The sequence below is a fragment of the Eriocheir sinensis genome, chromosome 38 (genome assembly GCF_024679095.1).
Source record: "Eriocheir sinensis breed Jianghai 21 chromosome 38, ASM2467909v1, whole genome shotgun sequence".
Classification (NCBI taxonomy): domain Eukaryota; kingdom Metazoa; phylum Arthropoda; class Malacostraca; order Decapoda; family Varunidae; genus Eriocheir; species Eriocheir sinensis.
The window spans coordinates 5,136,579-5,146,013 of record NC_066546.1 but is presented as its reverse complement, the minus strand read 5'-3'; the positions used below and the strand labels follow the sequence as shown (position 1 = coordinate 5,146,013).

The 9,435-nt window shown below is 42.9% G+C and overlaps 1 protein-coding gene across 7 annotated transcripts in view; it reads left to right on the top strand.

Moving 5' to 3' along the window:
* The first annotated feature begins 2,348 nt into the window (after positions 1–2,348).
* The window catches only part of LOC127008567 (laminin subunit beta-1-like), a 49,990-nt gene continuing 42,903 nt past the window's right edge, over positions 2,349–9,435 (top strand). For 4 of the 7 annotated variants that reach the window (XM_050880766.1, XM_050880767.1, XM_050880765.1 and 1 more), the window contains exon 1: positions 2,349–2,552. The gene's annotated coding sequence lies outside the window, so the exon portion shown is untranslated. The remainder of the gene's footprint in view (positions 2,553–9,435) is intronic. The other 3 variants (XM_050880769.1, XM_050880768.1, XM_050880770.1) reach the window with 2 other exon arrangements.

Below are 9,435 nucleotides of genomic sequence, written 5' to 3'. Positions count from 1 at the left end.
GGGTTTGTGTGTGAGGAACGCCCCCCCCCCCTTACGAAACGTCTTTTAAATATAGTTGGAAATGGATTTTGGGCCAACACGGACACTTTTTTTTTATTTCTTTTCTCAGACAGGAAATGACCTCTTTATTTATCACTTTTAGAACAACACTCAAGGTTCCTTATCTATACAATGCTCTAGGTCCGTTTGCTGTACTTATATTGTCCTTGTTTTTTGTATTTATAGAAGTGCAGCCTGTTGATGAAAGACGCGCCTCTCTCTCTCTCTCTCTCTCTCTCTCTCTCTCTCTCTCTCTCTCTCTCTCTCTCTCTCTCTCTCATCAACGCATCATGGTCCCGAAATAATCTCTTCGTAATGTCACTTCCCATGAGATTTTACGTCATTTATATATTTATTTATTTTTCTTGCCTCGAAGTAGTAATAGTAATATAGTTGTAGTAGAAGTAGTAATAGTAGTAGTAGTATAGTAGGCACAATGGCTGAAAAGTGTGTGTGTGTGTGTGTGTGTGTGTGTGTGTGTGTGTAGGGGTGCCGAGAGGGCGTGGCAGCTAGGGGAAGGAAAAGGGGGGAGGAGGGAGGGAAGGAGGGAAAGGGCACACACACACACACACACACACACACACATACACACACACACACACAGACCAAGGCGTGGGAAGAATGGTTATGCGGCCCCACTTTCACTCTTTCTTCCATCCTTTCTTTTCCCATTTCTCTGCTCTTCCTTTATCTACGTAAATTCTCTCTCACACTCTCTTATAACTCACCCATTTCATCTATCACTTCCCTTTGTACTTCGTTTCCAATTGGCTTTTTTTATCTCACCCTCAAACATATACTATAAGCCAAATTTATCCCTCGTATTACATTACAAGGAGTCTCATATGGAAATGGATCTTAGGAATGAAATAAAACTATAAGCGAAAAACATCAAAATGGCAGAGAGAGAGAGAGAGAGAGAGTAGTGCAAGGAAAACAATGCACTCTTCAAGCTGTCATTGCTAGGGAAAGTTGTTGTACGTCTGGCATGGGGCTAGACTGCGGGTTCTCTCCTTCCCTCTCCCTCTCTCCCTCAAATCCGCTCGCATTTATCCCTCCCTGCGAGCATACAACAGATGAAACAATTCCCACGAGGCAGTATTATCATTATTAGTTTGTTCTTATACACCTGCAGGGAAGAAGGAGGCGAGGAATGCTGGATATTCATATTAAAACCGATTAGTACTCTCGTGGGTGTCTGAATGGAAGGCCCAACCCCGCCGCATGATAACTTTCAGCTGAGGTTGTATGAGCGTCTTGTGGACTTATTTGAGGGGTTTAGAGCTCTGTGACGGCGGTTCAGAGGTCTCGACTGCCAAAATTTCAACCCTCTGGCAATAGAAGCGGCCCAGGATTGAAAATTGTTGGGATTCTTCATTGAGGATTGCTTGCTCGCTCTCAAACCCTCCCCCAGTGTTGCCAGGTGCCGGTCCTTTAATATCTGTAGTTTTGCAGGTAAAGTATCCCGAGATTCAAGATTTCTGTTGGTCATAAATCTACATAACTCTTAAAAACGGTGTGTATAGTATGAAGAGTATGAACAAAACATAAACAGGTATACCTAACTAACTACTAACAGCTAGGTATATGCTTCTATCAAACACGTACATATATTAGAATTAAGACAAACCTACTATACATAGCCTTCATACCAAGTAATTAAGTTCTGTATGAATGAACTAAGATTATGAAAGTAGAGGAGCTGGCTAACATTTTATTCTCTCTCTCTGTGCAGATTTTTCTGCATAACCTGAAAAATCTGTAGGAAATCCAGACATTTCCGTAGACCTCTCCTCCCACCTGTCAGTGTTACCAGACCAAGGCACTTCGAAACACCCCTTATTATAATCCACATTGTATTTAGCTTTTTCCTCCTCAGATAAATAAAACGCGATGAGTCATTGAACGAGCGTTACTGAGATGTGTATTAGGTCCAAATTATCAGATAACTACCTATCACATCGCTGTATTTTCTGCGGGGTGTTGAAATCTCCAGGTGTAAGTAGTTAGCCTTCTGTGTGTTTAGGGCAATGCACAGAGATAAAAGCTTACTACTGAGGAGCTTTTTGAAATTAATTAGAACCACGAAAACATAACTCGTAACTAGAGCACAATAACCTCATCGCGTGACAATCTCGCACGTAACAAAAGCAGCGGCCCTGTAAAACCTTTCATTCCTCAACCTTCCTTCTAGTACTAGCGCTGTATATTCTCAAAATTAAGATGCAGTAGTGATAAGATGAACGACATAACCGCATAATAACGAAGTCCGCCCTTAGGAGGTGACGATGGCATTGGTAAGTGGCAACGATGGGGGCAGAGAGGCAGTGTGCATTCGGCAGTGGCTGGGGTAGGGTGTGTTGCCGCTCGTCCTCCCTCCCGTACTGTGCTGGTGGTAGTGCCCAGTGCCACGCCGAGAGTGCCACACCGCCCTTAGGATTACTGCCCCCCAGATCACCACCAGGGGGCCAGAAATAAGTGACACAGTGCCTGGTTTCCGCTAAGATACCCATGTGAGACGAATTTTGTCTTAGTACCAAAGTCTCTCTCTCTCTCTCTCTCTCTCTCTCTCTCTCTCTCTCTCTCTCTCTCTCTCTCTCTCTCTCCCCTGTCTTTTTTTTTCTCATTTTTCTAATTCTTTCATTCTCTCTCTCTCTCTCTCTCTCTCTCTCTCTCTCTCTCTCTCTCTCTCATTTTCCTCATTCTTTCCTTCTCTCTCTCTCTCTCTCTCTCTCTCTCTCTCTCTCTCTCTCTCTCTCTCTCTCTCTCTCTCTCTCTCTCTCTCTCTCTCTCTCTCTCTCTCTCTCTCTCTCTCTCTCTCTCTCTCTCTCTCTCTCTCTCTCTCTCTCTCTCTCTCTCTCTCTCTCTCTCAGTATTTTTGACAGTCCTCCTTTCGTGTGTGTGTGTGTGTGTGTGTGTGTGTTTGTTCCCCTTCATCCTTAACCTAAGTACATCTATTCCACCCACACATGCACCCTCTTGTCATTCCATCCACTCCCTCTCATTCCTCCCTTTCTTTCCACGCACACTTTCTTGGTCATTCCACCCACCATCTGTCATTCCACTCCCATGCCACTCCCTTTCTTTCCATCCTTTTCTTTCGTCATTCCATTCCCTTTCATTCCTCTAACTCCCGTTCCTTTCCACCCACTCTCATAGTCATTCCACTCTCCCCCTCTCAATCTACTCCATTTCTTTCATTCCTCTCCCTCCATCCCCTTTCTTCCACCTCTCATTTATAGTCATTTCTCCTTCCCCCTCTCGTTTTACTAGCTTTCTTTCATTCCTCTCACTCCCTTATTTTTCTAACTCTTTCCTTCCACCCACTCCCTTCGAGCACTCCGTCCTTCTTAAGTCATTCCACTCCGTTGCTTTCACTCCACTCTCGCCCTCCTTATTTCCACGTTTCCCATCCACCTTTTCCTCGTATTCTCTACCTAAAGGACTCACCAGAACCTAATAATATTGAACAGAAGAACAACAGTGGTGTGTAGAGATTCAATGAGTCCATACAAGGAACGTATCACGCCTACACACACGCCAAGCTCTGTCTGTCTGTACTCCTACTCACAAAAGGTTGAAAAAGTAGTGATATAACGTGTTCCTCCCCTTTGTAACTTACGAATAGGTCTTTGTTGTAGTGATTTGTTGAACCTTATAACGACTGTGTGTGGGGTTAAAATCTGGATGTCATGTTTTTGAGTGGAAGAGAAAAAGGATTAAGGTTTGATTTTTTTTCTAGGTTAGCATCTCAAACTCTGCATCTCTCTCTCTCTCTCTCTCTCTCTCTCTCTCTCTCTCTCTCTCTCTCTCTCTCTCTCTCTCTCTCTCTCTCTCTCTCTCTCTCTCTCTCTCTCTCTCTCTCTCCATTCATTCGCTAGTGTTACCAACTCGTGTTTACTTTATGAATCGCATCCATTCTTCGGTTCGTTGCCCCAGTGCTGTCCCTAATCTTTATGAGGTGTGTGTGTGTGCTCTCATACACGTACGTGATTTACATCCTGACATCAGCCATCTGCTTCCTATATTCGTTTTCCGTTATTTGGTTGCTGTCATTTTCACTACAATAAAAACGAAAGTGATGATAGTGGTGATAATGATGCCAATAATATCTGCCAAAGGTGATAATCAACACCTCTTTAATCATGGCTCTATCTTGTTGCCACACCAGGTAAATGTTAAAGTTGGCACTCCACCTACACACACATCTAGCACCATATTAACACGGTCCCCTCTGCCTCAATATCTCTTGGCACTATATTCCACTTCCTGTAACCTACCTCTTGGCTTGTTAGCTTACACGTGGCACTCCTTTTACTAGCACCCATCTTGACCTTCCTAGTTTTTCATTTGGTTTGTGGAAAACACTTATTTTTCACCTGCCATTCTAATTGTCATGGGTGTGACTGACTTTCATATTTTCCCATTTATTCGGCTGTTGGCGGGTATCTTGTGTAGTTATCTTTGTCACCCTCTATGTCAACCTTCCTAGCCCGATTTTATTTGTTTTGAGAAAGATGTTTGCTGTTTTGGGGTGTTTCTTGCTCTGTTGCTTCGTCTTTTATTTAGCCCTTGACGGTTTTCTTACGTAGTTATGCTTGGCAGCCTCCTTGCTTCCATTTGTTTTGAGAAAGATATTTTTATTACGTCATCCCAGTTGTCTTGAGTGTGGCTGACCATTTTATTTTGTCCTTTATTCTGCTCTTAACTGTTTTCTTAAGGTAGTAATGCTTGTCACCTTCCATCTTAACTTTCCTAGCTCTAATTTGTTATGGGAAAGATGCTTAAGTCTCAGCTGCCATTGTACTTGACTTGGGTGTGTCTACCTCTTATTTTTTTTTCTTCTAGCGGTTTTCTCATAGTATTTATGCATTACTGCAAATAAAAAAATAATACCCGGGTTTTAGTAGTGCCTTTTATCCTTCTTTCCTTCCTTCCTTTCATCCTTTCATCCATCCTTCTTTCCCTCCCTCCTTTCATCCATCCTTCCTTCCTTTCTTCTTTTCATCCATTCTTATTTCCTTCCTTCTTCCTTCCTTTCAGCCCTCCTTTCATCCATCCGTCCTTTCTTCCTTTCATCCATTCTTCCTTCCTTCTTCCCTCCTTCCTTCCTTTCATTCATCTTTCCTTCCTTCCTTCCTTTCTTCTTTTCATCCATCCTTCCTTCCTTCTTCCCTCCTTCCTTCCTTTCAGCCTTCCTTTCATCCATCCTTCCTTCCTTTCTTTCTTCCTTCCTTCTTTTCATCCATCATTCCTTCCTTTCTTTCTTCCTTCCTTCTTTTCATCCATCATTCCTTCCTTTTCATCCTTCCTTCCTTCTTTTCATCCATCCTTCCTTCCTTCCTTCTTTCTTCCCTCCTTCCTTCCTTTCATCCATCAATCCATCCATCCATCTATCCCTCCTTCCGTCCTTCATTGCTTCCTTCCTTCCTCCCTCCCCTCATGCCACCATTTCCGTGGGCGTGGCGCTGACAGCCGTGCCTCACCAAGCTGCTGTGGCACTTTGGGTGGGTGGGCGCCTCAAGTGGGCCAATAATAATGTGTTGGCATCATGGTCTGTCTGTGCTTCCTCTTGCGGGGGTGTAGGCGTGAGATTGGGGAGTGTATGGTCTCCAATTTGTACGCATCCTTTAATTTGTCTACCTTGTGAAGAGAAGAGGGTATGGTCACTGGTATGTTTTATTTATTTATTTATTTATGTACTTATTTATTTAATTTTTGGAGTTGAGGTATGAAAAAATGTGAAATGTTGACAGAGTAAAGATTTATATTAGTAGCTGCTATTTTTTTTTTTCTTTTTCTTCCTTTCTCCCTCATTTTTTTGTTCTTATTTTTTTTCGTTTCTTTCTTTATTTTCTGTTTTTATTATTAACTTCATATCTGTAGCCACCATTTTTTTCTCCTTTTTTCTGCCTTTTCCTCTCTCTCTCTCTCTCTCTCTCTCTCTCTCTCTCTCTCTCTCTCTCTCTCTCTCTCTCTCTCTCTCTCTCTCTTCATTATTAATTTATCTTTATTCATTAGAGGACGGGTTATATCACACACACACACACACATGAGAGAGAGAGAGAGACTAGAAGAGGGTGCTGCCGCTGCTGGTGCTGATGCTTCTAATTGTGATAGTGCTGCTCCTGCTCTCTTTGCTGCCTAAGGACTTGTTATTGCTGGCTAGGCAGAGACTGGGTGACTGCCAACCGCTTGCTGTCACCTCTCACCTCAGAAAGGAAGAGGAGGAAGGGGGTGAGGGAGGAGGTAGGAAGCAGGGGTGTGGAGCCTTGTATATAAAAAAAAAAAAAAAAAAAAAAAAAAAAAAAAAATCGCCTCCGACTCAGACTTCAGGAAATTTTAAGGTTACGACTCCGACTCCGATTCCAGGAACTTTTAAGGTTACGACTCCGACTCCAGGAACTTTTAAGGTTACGATTCTGACTCCGACTCCAGTAAATTTTAAGGTTACGACTCCGACTCCAGGAAATTTTAAGGTTACGACTCCGACTCCAGGAAATTTTAAGGTTACGACTCCGACTCCATTCAATTTTAAGGTTACGACTCCGACTCCATTCAATTTTAAGGTTACGACTCCGACTCCATTCAATTTTAAGGTTACGACTCCGACTCCATTCAATTTTAAGGTTACGACTCCGACTCCAGGAAATTTTAAGGTTACGACTCCGACTTCGACTCCAGGAAATTTTAAGGTTACGACTCCGACTTCGTTTAAGGTTACGACTCCGACTTCGACTCCAGAAAATTTTAAGGTCACGACTCCGACTTCGACTTCAGGAAATGTTAAGGTTACGACTCCGACTTCGACTTCAGGAAATTTTAAGGTTACGACTCCGACTTCGACTCCAGGAAATTTTAAGGTTATGACTCCGACTTCGACTCCAGGAAATTTTAAGGTTACGACTTCGACTTCAACTCCTCAGAACATACATGTCTACTGAAAATAAAACATGATGATTCCAAAACAACGTATATCTTCAACTATTCATACTTATACATACTAATACAACTAATACATGCTGATAACAAAAGAGAACTAACAGATTTCTTTGGTTAAAAATTGGCTACATTAAAGCTTTAGGGGGGTTGATAAGCACTGGTCTTGTTTCTTTTTAGTCCTGCCCTTCTTTATCTGTTCCCACCTCTTGCCTTTCCATCCGCACCCTTTCTCTTTGTTCCCTTCCCTTCAGTTTCGTTCTTTCCTTTTTTTGCGATCCCTTCGTTTCCTTTCCATTTCTCTTCCCTTGCCTTTCCTCCTCCTCCCTTCTCTCCTTCCACTCCTCCATTTTCCCACCTCCTTTCTCACCCTTCCCCTCACGCTCCTTCCCCACTCCTTAACCCTCCTCCTCATTCCTTATAGCAAAACAAAAAACTCACTTCTCCTTACCCCTCTCCACCACCACTATCACCGTCCACACATGCTTCAGCCGCCCATCTGCTTCTCATATAAATATTATGTAATGCTGAGAATAGTGTACTCTTCCCGGATCTCGTATTTATATGCTAACAACTGGGTCATGCTGTGATGTCCCCAAATGTCTTGATAAATAAATAGTTTGTCTGGTTGAGCGAAATGATGGAACACTGTGGTCGGTATCCTCAGACGCTTCCTACTCTCACATGAACTATTTACAAAGGCCGAAAAATGGATTGATCGCGTTCGCATGAGTGTGTTTTCACGTTCATGATACAGATTTCTTGTCAAACCAGGTCGGTATTCTTAGCTCTTACATCAACTATATCCAAAGGCCGAAAAGGAGAATAATCGCTTTCTCATGAGTGTTTTGTTCACGTTCATAGTACAGAAGCTTTGTAAGTCTACCACCAGGGCCATAAAACTACAATAAGTGCTACCCATGGAAACACCCACAACCTCAATGAAAGCCTTGTCAAACGTAGGTGTAAGTCCCGAAGTGTTAGATAATATGAACCCAAGTTAGTAAGAACCTTTGCTGGAGTAAGATGGAGTACATTAACATAAGATAGATAGATAGACAGAGAGAGAGAAAAAATGAATCGTGCTTTTGATCAGCTGACCGAAGATGATGATTATAATGATGATAAAGATGATGATGATTAAGGTCTCGGTGAATATCCTTAAGTCATGATCCCGCATAGGTTAAGGACTTTTTTGGTATAAGAGTGTAGGAGTGTGTTTTGCCAAGGATTGCCTGACTGACTTCCTTCCTGGGGAGTCCTGAATCAGCTTCTTTCATGCATCCTTATTATCCTTCCTCTTCCTCTTCCTTTCCGTCTTCCTGTTTTCTCTACTTTCTCTTTTTCATCGTTTTTCCGCTCGTATTTTTATTTTATTTCGTTTCCTCACTTCCTTCTGTTTTTTTTTTGTCCTGTTTCTCAATCGTTTTTTATTGTTCTCTCTCTCTCTCTCTCTCTCTCTCTCTCTCTCTCTCTCTCTCTCTCTCTCTCTCTCTCTCCTTCTTCCTTTTTCTCATTTTTCTATCTTCCATTTTGTCGTATCTCTCGTTTCTTCACTTCTTCCTTTCTCTCCTTTTATTTCCTTCCTTTTTATTTTTCCTCCCTCTTCTCTCTTTTGTCTTTCATTTTTTTTTTCTTTCCTGTTTTCTTTCCTTCGTTTCTCTCTCTCCTCATTTTCCCTCCATCTTCCTGTACTTCTCTCTTTTTTCATTTCCCTTGTTTTCCTTTACTTTCTCATCTTCCTGACCTCTTTATGTTTGTGCTTATCATCCTCTTCCTCCTACTCCTCTTCCTCATCCTCCCCATCCTCCTCTTCGTCCTCATCCTCACCCTATTTCTACAATCCTAGAATCACTTCGTAAACAGATCTCATGCCTTCCTCCTCCTCCTCTCTCGCGGCGGTGATTCACAAGCGGGGCTGCGAGGAGGTGACACCCACACCCACGCACCCACACCCACGCCCTCTTCGCCGGTCCCCCTTCTATTATTTACATAAGTATGCTGAAATATGAGCAGGGCAGCAGCTGGCGCGCGGCGTGTCGGGCTGTCTGTGGCTGGCATATGGCTGATTGTATGGCTGTTGTCGGGATGTATGGTTGAACATGTGAAGCTTTACGGCTAACTGACTGGCTAAATATGGCTGACTGACTGGATGGCTGTTCAGGAGTGTAAGACTGACTGTATAGAGCTTTATGGCTGACTAACTGACTGGCTATATGTATGGATGACTGACCGGATGGCTGTTTAGGGGTGTAAGACTGACTGTATGGAGCTGTATGGCTGATTAACTGACTGGTGACTATGGCTGACTGGCTAAATGGCTGCTTAGAGGTGTAAGGCTGACTGTATGGCTTATTAACTGGCTGTATGGTGTATGGTTGAGTGTATGAAAATGTATGAGTGATTGACTGGCTGAGTATGGTTGACAGGCTGACTGTATGGCTGACCGGCTGGATG